This window comes from Gracilinanus agilis, chromosome 4, assembly GCF_016433145.1.
Source record: "Gracilinanus agilis isolate LMUSP501 chromosome 4, AgileGrace, whole genome shotgun sequence".
Classification (NCBI taxonomy): Eukaryota; Metazoa; Chordata; class Mammalia; order Didelphimorphia; family Didelphidae; genus Gracilinanus; species Gracilinanus agilis.
This window is the reverse complement of record NC_058133.1, coordinates 399757470-399768293: the sequence shown is the minus strand read 5'-3', so window position 1 is coordinate 399768293 and position 10824 is coordinate 399757470. Positions and strand designations below refer to the sequence as shown.

The window sequence follows — 10824 nt, the reverse complement described above, 5'->3', positions numbered from 1 at the left end:
GAATTTGGTAGTACCCCTTCTTTGCTTATTATGTCAAATAATTTGTATACTATTGGGATTAGTTGTTCTTTGAATGTTTGATACAATTCACTTGTGAATCCATCAGGCCCTGGTGATTTTTCTTAGGGAGTTGTTTGATGGCTTGTTCAATTTCTTTTTCTGATATTGGATTATTTAAGCATTTTAATTTGTCTGCTATTAATCTAGGCAATTTATATTTTTGTAAATATTCACTCATATCACCTAGATTGCTTTATGTATTGCCATATAATTGGGCAAAATAGTTTTTAATGATTGCCTTAATTTCTTCTTCATTAGAGATGAGGTCACCCTTTTCATGTTTGATACTGTTAATTTGGTTTTCTTCTTTCCTTTTTTTATTAGATTGACCATTACTTTTTCTAATTTACCTGTTTTTTCAAAATACCAGCTTCTAGTCTTATTTATTAATTCAATAGTTTTTTACTTTCAATTTTATTAATTTCTCCTTTGATTTTTAGTATTTCTAATTTATTTTTCATCTGGGGATTTTTATTTTGTTCATTTTCTAGTTTTTTTAAGTTGAATTCCCCATTCATTAATCTCTGCCCTCCCTAATTTGTTAGTATATACACTCAGTGATATAAGTTTTCCCCTTAGAACTAATTTGGCTACATCCCATAGGTTTTCTTAAGAATTCTAATCATTGTCATTGTCTTCAATGAAATTATTAATTTTTTCTATGATTTCTTCTTTTACTAACTTATTTTGGAGAATCACATTACTTAATTTCCAATTAGGTTTTGGCTTGCCTCTACATATATACTTACTAATAACTATTTTTATTGCATTATTATCTGATAAGTTTGCATTTATTATTTCTGATTTTTTGCATTTGTTTGCCATTTTTCTATGCCCCAGTACATGGTCAATCTTTGTGAAAGTTCCATGTGCCTCTGAAAAAAAGGTCTCCCTATTTTAGTCCCTATTAATTTTTTTCCATATATCTATTAACTCTAATTTTTCTAGGATTTCATTCACCTCTCTTATCTCTTTCTTATTTATTTTTTGGTTTGATTCATCTTGATTGGATATGGAAAGGTTGAGGTCACCCACTAGTATAGTTTTGCTATCTATTTCATCCTTGAGCTCCACTAGCTTCGCCTTTAGAAATCTGGATGCTATACTATTTGGTGCATACATGTTGAGTATTAATATTTCTTCATTGTTTATACTGCCTTTTATTAGGATATAATTACATTTCCCTATCTCTTTTAGCCAGATCTATTTTTATTTTGACTTTGTCAGAAATCATTATTGCAACTCCTGCCTTCTTTTTCTCAGTTGAAGCCCAATAGATTTTGCTCCATCCTTTCATTTTTATTCTTTGTATTTCTGCCTCTTTCATGTGTGTTTCTTGTAGACAACATATGGTAGTATTTTGGTTTCTAATCTACTCTACTATTTGCTTCTGTTTTATGGGAGAATTTATCCCATTCTCATTTAGAGTTATATTCATCAGCTGTGTATTCCCAGATAATTTATTCTCTCTCCTTGTCCTGGCCATTCTTCTTTCACTAGTGTATTGTTTTTAATCATTTCCCCTAATCCCCTCCCTTATTATAATTCCCTTTCTTCCCTCTCCCTTTTTATTACCCTCTTATTCTTCTTTAGGGTCTTTTTAAGCTACCCCCAACCTTCTCCCTTCCTAGTGTTGCTTCCCTCCCCACCAGTTCTTTTGTTACCCTTATACTTCTCTTTAGACCATGAATCAATTCTCGGCCCCAATGGATCTGATTGTTCTTCCCTCTTTAAGTTGATTTCAATGCACTTAAGTATTAAATATTTCCTCTCTCCAACCACTTTATCCTTCCACTGTATTGTAATTCTTCCCTATTCACCACATACTCTTCTTTATGGAATATAAATTTACTCCATTTTGTTTGTTTTCCCAATTTTGTTAATATTACCTTCTTTTCCCCCCTCTAGTTTTGTATATATTTATACATAATACATACATATATATGTACATATATATATGTATATATACTCATTTCATCTTATATAATTTGTCACTCTTCCCTCTATGTAAACTTCTTCTAGTTACCCTGTTAATAATAATTTTTAATATTTGCCAACATATTCTTTTCTTCTAGGGATAGAAATTGATTGAACTTATAGGGTCCCTTAAAGAAAAGATATTTTTAACTCCCCCCCCCCCCCTCCTTTAATTTCCTTGTGGTGATTCTCTTGGGTTCTGTGTTTGGGCAGCAATCTCTCTATTTATATCTGTTTTTTTTCTTTATGAATGCTTGGAATAATTAAAGTTTTTTAATTGGTCCTTTTTCTAATATTTTTGGTTTCATTCCTAATTCATTTTCTCTGTTTTAAAGATGTAAACACTTAGAGATATAAATTTTTTCCTAAGGACAACTTTGGCTGTATTCCTTAAATTTTGATGTGTTGTCTCCTCATTGTCATTCTCATTAACAAAATTATTGATTGTTCTTATAATTTGTTCTTTAACCTACCCCTTTTTAGCATTATATTATTTAGTTTCTAATTATTATCTTATTTGTCTTTCACTGTACTTTATTTTATTTTTATTGTATTATGATCTGAAAATGATACATTTATTAATTCTGCCTTTCTGCATTTGGATGCAAATTTTAATGCCCTAATTTATGGTGAGTTTTTGGGTAGGAGCCATATATTACTGAAAAGAAGGTACATTCCTTTCTATTCCCATTTGATTCTCTTCAGAGATCTATTAGTTCTAACTTTTCTAAGATTTCCTTCACTTCCTTTAGTTCTTTATTGTTTATTTTTTTGGTTTGTTATTTCTAGATACGAAAGGGGGAGGTTGAGTTCCCCTACTAGTATAATTTGTCCATTTCTTCCTGAAGTTCATTTTATTTCTCCTTTTAAAATTTAAAATGTATACCATTTGATACATATATGTTTATTATCAATATTACCTCATATTTATAGTACCTTTTAGCAAGATATAATTTCCTTCCTTGTCTCATTTAATCAGATCTGTTTTTTGTTTAGCTTTGTCTGAAATCATGTTTTTTACTCCTGCATCTCTTCCACTCTCCCTTAATCACATATAAAGATAACATTCTTTTGATCTTGCAATTACCCTCAAATATATTATGTCCATGTTTAAGAATTCCATAATATCCTTATCTGACCATAATCTTTTTATTTTCCACCTCTCCCTCTGATTTCTTTGACCAAATCCTCTTCTTAATCTACATTATAACTTCTAATCACAGAAAAGCTCAATTCTTTCCCAATCCATCTTCCAATCACTGATAATTCCAACTTAATTCTTTGGTGAAATAAACTTAAACTTGTCCTTTCCTTTTGAGATCCTGGCACATTTATCATCTCATCAGTTTTGTGACCTGACAGTCTCAAGCTCATCTTCTTCCTTTGCTCTTTCACAGTGAATGATGATTATAAGACATAAATACTTCATGAATTATCTTCTCTTATGTTTTCACTCATCTTGCAACTTAGTCCCTGAAGTATACTCTCCAACCTAGTGACACTGGACTGCTTTTTTCTTGATTAGGAAATTCCATCTCTTGACTTTGGGTATTTTCTCAAGCAGTGCTCCATTCCTAGAAAAATCTCCTTATGTATCTGAATCTACTGGCTTCCAAAGATTTCTTTAAGTTCCTACTAAAATCCCATATTCTAAATGTAGTCTTTCTTAATCCATTTTAGTTATGTTGGCATCTTTCTTTTAATCTGTTGATCCCTGCCCCCCCTAATATTTAGGCCTTGAGCTTTGAAGACAATATGTATCTGATTTAAAGAAAAATAACATTAAATTGTTCCATATTAAATTTTATATTCTTAGATTTCTTTCAATATTCTAAACTATTAAGATATTCCTGGGTCTCTATTTTGATATTCGTTGTGTGATTTTTTTCTTTCTATCTTTATGTCATCTATAAACCTAATCTATCTCAAATGATTCTTCCAGTTAATTTTTTTCTATAAATATTTTTGTCTATATATGGCCATCAGCTTAGATCACTCTCAGTGGTATACTATAATAGTGATTTGTTTCTGAGCCCTTTATTTTAAGGAAGTAGCTAGAGGCTTCCTGAAGACATCACTTTGCCATAAGGAAGTCTATTCATTTTTAAAGGAGTCTAGTCTTTGGAGACAGAAAGGTTTTACTTGAATATGAACTTTCTCTCCTTCAGATGTATTCTACATCTCTCTTGTTAGGTAGTGTTATATACTTGTTATTGGTTATGTTTATACCAAAGTTTCAATGAGACCTGATCTCAGAGATCATTGTTGATTATTTTCTTTCCTATAACTGAAGAAATTACTGATATTCCTGCAAATACATATTTACTGAAGACTTTTAACAAGTTTCAATTGCTATTCTATTACTAAATCACTTTTTGATCTTGATCTAAATATAAAATTTCTTTCTGTTTTTTCCCTCATCTATTATGCCAGGTAGTATTTATTAAATGCTTGCTATGTGCAAAGCACTGTGCTAGATAGTAGGAATAAAAAGAAAGACAAAAGGCAATTCCTGCTCTCAAGCAGCTTATAAGTTAATCAGAGAGACAACTATGTACAAACAATATTTCTACAATACATAATGGGGGAAATCACAAAACGAAGGCACTTGCATTATGCAGATTAGAAAAAAATATTTCAAAAAGTGAGATGTGAGTTGAAATCCCAATGGATTTTTCTGATTTGTTAGCCAAGAAAAATAAGAGGAAGATATGAGAAGGGAGATAATTCCAGCCACGGGAAATAGTCAGTGAAAATATTTATTTGGGAGATGGAGTGTTGTATTTAAAAAATAGCAAAGAGGCCAGTGCCACTGGATCTCAAAATATTTATCATCCAATAAAAGAGATAAGAAACACTACTTCACCTTTATCATTAGAAATATTATAAGGTTTAAATAGGACAATGGATTTGAACATTATCAACAACCCTCCAAAGAGAAAATATTACCATTAACTTTATTGTTCTTTTCCTAGATGTTGGCAGCTTAGATTTCTATAATACTGAAAAGAAATGTGATTGTATGGATTTTTCTTTTTGTAGTAATGCCTGCTGTTGATAGAACTCAGGAGTAGTTCTTCTGATTATACAGTTTGATCTATTGTAGAGGAATTCTGATGAATAGAGCTATTTGATACTGATACTTCTTATTTCATGAATAAATAACCTCTCTACATGAGAGCTAGAAATACAATATCATAACCAGGTCCTTTGGTAAGTTTTTGCAGTTGTTGTTTCCTTTCTCCTTCTAATCTTTCTACGACATTGAGGAAACTGTCAAAGCTCACAGGTGTACTAAGAGAAGAGAACTATCTTATTATGCTTGGAATTAAATTATTGTGTCAATTAGGAGAAAATGAACAATGAGGTTGAAATCAAACCCATTCCTAATTGTAGAATCCTTTAGGATTTACATAAAATTACACTCATCTAGAGTCATTAGTTCAGTGATCAGTTTTCATGTTTTTTTTTTTTTAAGATTAATTCCATCTGGGAGAAAGGGAAAGCATAAAATTAGTATATGTTCAATTTTACACTTGAGTTCCAAGAGCTAACACTTAGTAAGATATCTGTAAAAATCAGAGTGGGAGGGGGGAGAGAAGGTACAAGGGAGACATTGAAACATGCTTAGCAATATGTTTGGCTTTTATACCTATCTGCTTATCAGCGACTTGACAAATGTAAAATCCTTTACTTAAGCTTCAAAAAAAAAATCAAGCACAGGCAGAGGGGAGCATAATAAGAGAAGTGTTCCTGTGAAAAAAAGATCTGTAGTTTTAGTAGGTGCCATTTCCATATGAATCAACAATGTAATATGTCAGGGAAAAATAATCAAATATAATCTTGGGCTACATTAAGAAATGAATAACATCCAGGAACAATAATTCCACTGGACTCTACCTAGGTCAGATTAAATATTCATTTCTTGTCACCACTACATATTAGGAAGAGACTTGACAAGCTTAAATATATCTAAAGAATGAAAGCAGAATGGGAAACTGTAGTATTCAAAGACTAATTGAAGAAAGTATAAATGTTTACCCCAAAGAAGCAAAAATGTATTGAAGAAAAGAGCTATTTTGAAAAAAAATTTAAGCTTCTTTCTTTTGGCCCCAGAGAAAAGAATCCAGAAGTAATGTCAGGAATGATGGAAGCAGACTTGGACTTGATGTAAGGCTAAAATTCCAAAATTCAGAGTTGTTCAAAGTGTAAAGGGATAGTTCAGGAGCTACTGGATTCCCTCAAACAAGGTATCAAGTAGATACTGAATCATCAGTCTTCTGGAATATGTTACTAAGAATTCCTATTAAGTTTTGGAGTAGACTTGGCCATCTCTGAGATTCTTTCATTTTTTTCCATTGTCTCCAGAAAGATGCTCCACATATTTGAGTAGATGTAGGAATTGAACCTTGATTTAATTAGTACAGGGAACTTCAACTTGAGGAAATTTCTTCTGTCACTTCATGTTGGCATTATCTCTATAACATATAGTAGTGTGAGAAGTAGATTTTGAACAAAAGTCTTTCTGATTTCAGGATGAGCTCTCAATTCACTATTCCATACTACCTTTCATGTAATTTTAACTAATATTGAATGCAGGCTAGAAGTGTAATCATTATGTCAGAGATGACATGGTTCATTTTAATGATGCCCTATTTCCATTCTATTGCTCAAGCCTCTACCCACAATCTGGAATCCAGTGGGTTGACAGAAAATTTCTCATATGTATGTGGCCATAATATGTTTTTAACTCTTTTGACTTGTGGTGAGTCATTGGATTGAATTGATTAACATTGATGTGCAAGTCAGGTCCCCCAAAACATGGCTAATACATATATCATCTTCACTCTGATACATCCCCACTCTGGGTCCTAAGATTATCTAAGATTCTAAGAGTCAGTAGAGTTCTTTTAAATCTATTAACTGAAGTCTACATTCTGTCTTTTCCTTCTTCAATATCATATCCCAAGGCCTTTTACAACCTTCTCCATGATTGTAAGCAGTTAATATATTCCCAAAATGATTAATAAGTACCATCAATTATTTTTATAGAGCTTTTTTATAGAAAAAATAGAACAAGAATGGCTATACAAAAATATTTCACTCACTTCCCTATATGAGTAAACATTTTCTTCTCCAAATCTCAGTCCCTGGAGAGAGTGGATTTATCCATAAAATAATATCCATAATCAACCCTGTTCATTCTCAAAGTTGTAACTACAGTCATTCTTCCATATTCATTCTAGATACAGAAGAAAAGAAGGATGTCATTCCTTTTCTTTCAAGACTGTGAGATTCATATTGCAGAGAGGAATTCAAGCTGCATAGAGGGGTTCAGGCTACAGCTCAGAATTCCATAGGGCCCCTCAAGAACTCTGAGAGAGGGGGAAGTTAAAGGCATTTGGAGCCCTGGGATTGAAGAGTAGGCAGGTCCCTTTGATTGCTGGGTCTTGGGTCCTGGGTTGCTCTTGGGGCTAGACACAGTATTTCAGTTTCTGGGTTGTTGGAGGAAAACACACAAAAGGAAGTTGAAAAGAGGGAGTGCAGATATTAAGATTGGTGATGGAAGAATATTTGAAATCTAGAGAGTCAGAAACACAGTCAGGAGGTCATTGAATATTAGCCAACTAGTCCGTCTTTTCACAGTGAGGACACCAGGAGGAATTCACCCACTCGAGAAAGCAGGTGGAATGTGAATGAATGAAAAAATAAAGAAAATTAATGTGCTGATAGATGTTCCAAAGTTAGACTTCAGCAGAGGCAAGGGATTTAAATCAAGAAAGCCAGATCTCACAGGGCTCTATAGGAGAGGAAAGAAGACACAAATGTAGCAGTCCCATTTCAATTTTGGTTTGTACAAGAGGCATATTCATGTGGGTCCCCTGTTGGGGTAGGGGGTAACTTACTACCCACAGATACTTTTATTTGTCATTAGTATCTTGTATTCATTTTTTGTTGCATCTCAGTAACTAAGCTGCTTTTATTTATCACTTAGTAGGCAGAAAGAAAGCAATTTTCATATACTTCTCCTGAGGTGATCAGCCCTTCCATTACATATCATCAAGTCTAGAAATTAGTTTCCTAATCACATTATGTGTATTGTCAGGAGGTAGAGATTATGCCTACTTCCTGACTGGGCCATTATTTAACTCTCATTTTCCTCCTAAAATTTTCCAATATTGCCAAATTGATCAGGGTGTATTAATAAAACATTGTCCATATCCTCAATCTAGAAGAGTCCTTTGAGAGCCTGGAGTTACAGTAAAAAATTTGTTTCCAAATATATAATTTTGTATATTCAACAAAAAAATTACTAAATTTAGGAAAGATTGCTGCTTGCCCCATATTTGACAAGGACTTGCCTTTGTGTTATAAATGTCGATCATCAAACAAAAACAATAAAAAATAACAGAAGAGAAAGGCAAAAGAAATCCAAATTTCTCTTTCCAAATGAAAGCTAATTTCTTTAGAGATTTCCTGACCACAAGGATTCAATTTAGGATCCAGGGTGAACTGGTAATCTCTCCCTCACCTTCAGATGAGAAACTAGATTAGCCTGTATGAAAAGTCTTCATTACCTTTCTCAGTACATTAGGATATTTTAGCTAGCATCTGGAAAAAAATTCTAGACATACCTATTTGGACAGGGAACATCAAAATTTCACTAGGGTCACATGCACCATAGCCAGTAAATCTAGATGTCCAAGAGAATATCTTGTAAGACTTCTTACCAAGGAGCAGCTAAAATTTCTACTAAACAATGCTTTCCAGTGAAATGTGAATTCTAAAGAAAGTCTAAACTCATTGATCAAAGGATAAACAGGATCAGTATGAGCAGAAAGAAATAAGAACATACAGTTTTTTAAAGCAAATATGAGGGTCCAAAAATAGTATTATGCAATTGGGATCGATTGCTCAGAGTTTCTAGGCTAATAGGCAAACATTCTATGGGCCGGTCTTCCATAAGTATCTTACAAAATAGCAAATGTATTAAGACTGTTTAAAAGCAGCAGAAAAATATGAACACTTATCAGTTAGACATCAGTATCCTAGGGAAACAAAATCCATACTTCTCATATCAGCCTCAAAGTCAATATGTGTAAAGGATTCAGTAATACAGCAGATAATGGTACATAAACATTCAAAAGAGCAAAGATTTTCAAAAAGAAATTGGACTGGCTTTTGAAGGTAAAACAATGAAAAACCTCATTACATAATTACTTCCTAAAATAGCAAAGAGGGAAAGATATTCGCTAGAGGATCCTGAAAACTAGGAACTCTGATAAAGATGACTTTGAAAGGGATGATTTTCTATAAATATTAAAGGTTCAGTGTTTATCCCAGCTAAAACTTCAGATTGACAAACATTGGGTGGCTCATTTGTGATATGGATATGTCAACAGATTCAGAAATGACCCACTTTATGACACTGAGGACACTACAGTTCCACTTTCTAAGGCAATTGGAAAAAGGATGGTAGAGATTGGGGTGCTCATTCCTTATTCCTCCTAACTTCCAGTGAGTATTGGGCTATAACTTTATCAATTCAATATTAAACATTTTAAATCTAGAGTAATTATTCTTTTGATTTTCAAGATTAAAACAATTTTACCTGGTTGCTCAAAATTACTTTTTCTTATTTCTTCCTTGGTCAACAGGGAATAAGGAATAGAGAGTGGTTACACTCAAGACTTTAAGGGTAAGAGTTCAATCTCATTCCTGTATCATAAGAGAATCATGGATAGTGAGTAAACACATCCATCAAAATATGCAAGTAAGGCAGTATTCAGGAAAGCAAATAGATATTAATTTAAATTATAGAATAACATTTGGTGGTTCTCTATCCTAAAAATGAGAGGAAGTTTCAGCTTTACAAGGGAACAAACTTATTTAATTATTAAAATGTTATTAGTCTCTGATATTGGGAATTGAGACAAACTGTAGGGCCTTGACTTTTCCTAACATATCTATATCTTCTAGGGCTCTCTTGTTCACTATTGAAAATCAATATATTGCCTCTTCTGATCCTATCTCTCTTTGTTCTTCTGCCTTTCTCAGTTTTAAGCCAAACATGAGTATACACATTCAAAGTATCACAGAGATTTTCCTTCTAAAGATCACTGATCCAACCAGAGTTTTGGAGCAGGGTAGTATATATTCAAAACACAAGCAATAATCCCTATGAGTTAAACAAAATGGAAATAATATTAACCCAAAATTCTATCAAGAAGTCTTTCCCAGTATTATTTACGTTTTCTAAGTTAATAATGCCTCCTTACACACACACACACACACACACACACACACACGCATGCATACATTCACATGCATGCCATAGTGATTACTTCTATCTGATTGGTAGTTGAAAATAAATGTAGGATAAAACATTTCTACAAATTAAGGCAGTGCTATTAGCCACCACTAGTGAAGTTATAAGCAAAGACATGGAATTTCAGCTAGTTAAAATATTCTGTCCATATAGTGACTGAGGAAAAATGTTCAAAAATTGATACTGATCATCTAATTTATCTCCACATTATTCCATCTGCTATCCAGCCATCATCCTCATCTTCATCTCCCTCTGACCAAGTTTTTTATTTATCTTGCAGAGGTCTCAGCATTTCTTGGCAGACTCCTCAGAATGTCTATAAGGATCTTTCCTCTGTCTTTTCTCCTGAACTAACACTTCTACTCCCTATAATCTTTCAAAAATTATTTTTTGGGGTTAAGGAAGTATATCTACCAATTTTTATTGAATATATATATATAAAAGAAAAAGTTCTAATA

General features: G+C 32.8%; 1 pseudogene; it reads right to left on the bottom strand.

The window, feature by feature from the left end:
- Positions 1-5207: 5207 nt before the first annotated feature.
- The window catches only part of LOC123246618, a 128745-nt pseudogene continuing 123128 nt past the window's right edge, over positions 5208-10824 (bottom strand).